This window comes from Fragaria vesca, linkage group LG5 (assembly GCF_000184155.1).
Source record: "Fragaria vesca subsp. vesca linkage group LG5, FraVesHawaii_1.0, whole genome shotgun sequence".
NCBI classification, from domain to species: domain Eukaryota; kingdom Viridiplantae; phylum Streptophyta; class Magnoliopsida; order Rosales; family Rosaceae; genus Fragaria; species Fragaria vesca.
In genome coordinates this window covers 24718139-24719592 of record NC_020495.1, presented here as the reverse complement: position 1 = coordinate 24719592, position 1454 = coordinate 24718139, and positions in this window count along the sequence as shown.

The window sequence follows — 1454 nt, the reverse complement described above, 5'->3', positions numbered from 1 at the left end:
TATATATATATATATATATATATATATATATATATATACACACAGTTTCTATCCAATGCGAAGCTTCGCTTTGAAATTAACGTGTGAAGTTTTTTATTTAACTCACTTTTTGGACATATTTCCACATCTCCACCGTTCAGTTTGTAGAACCCAATGCACAGATCACTTCAGCCAAATTTCATTGAATTTGATGATCGTTTGGGTGTTCATAATCGTGATTTACACAAACAGTTCTGGTTAGACATATTTATGGTCCGTTCATTTATTTAACCTAATTCGGTACATAAACGATCATCAATTTGAATGAAATTTTGCATGAATAATCTATACATTAATATCAATAAACTGAACGGTGAAAATATTGAAATATAACTGAAAAGTGTGTCAAATAAGAAACTTTATACTTTAATTTCAAAACGAAGCTTCGCTCTGGATAAAAACTGTATATCAGTATATATATGTTACAACACTACCTTGAAAGTTACATCATTACCTTGAAAGTCATCATACTGAAAATATAGATTTTCCCACCTCATGAGGACACAAGGTAATACTCATCATCTGAAACTGCAACGCAAGCATAACCATCTTCACAATGCGTCTTAAGTAGATGATTGGTCATTGATACTTCACTTTCAGGTTTCAATAGCTTTGATAAAAGAAGAATGAGTTGCTCTATGCTCAAGTTGGTTTTTCTTGTACTTGTACTCAATGTTTTCAATAACACACATGTGATTTTTGTGATTTTTTTTTCCGAAGATGATTTATGTGATTCATTATAAATCTTGTAAGGATTAAATTAATCAATCTTATAACTAGCTAGTAGTCAATTTTGAAGGTGTTATTGTGTTTCCAACTACAACTAACGCTAGAGGTCTTATAGTGTTTCCAATCACAACTAACACTAGTCACCGCATGTATCTTGTATATGATTTTTGTGATTGTTTTCCCGATTCATATCATATAAAATTTTGTCTACTTTATTTTTTTTAAAGAAGAATACATATTTTTTATAATAATCAATTGAAAGTTACAACCTTGTTGAAATACACTAAGGAATACAACTAGGAGCGTTATATTGAATCATGTTTCTCTTTAGTAGACTTAAAGTATCGTGCAGCTAACTTGCGATCCACTTTTATCTTGAATGCTTCTCATACCAACTCGAACACATGTCATCAGTCACACTTCTTGTCACATCCCAGACCCGGTGTCGGTGGTTTCCAAGCACTTGACACCAAATCTGAAGCGTGAGTGGGAAAAGTAAAAAAAATAAAATAGAACTCAAATACATTTATAGAAAATCGTCGAAAATAAAACGTTTACAATAATAAAAACCAATAACTCGTTTTATTTGCGAATTGACAATCTACAGCTCAACCTCAGTCTTAACGAACGAACTCGACCTAGATGCATGTCTTGGATAATCGATCGTGAGCGATCGCCTCTGTTTC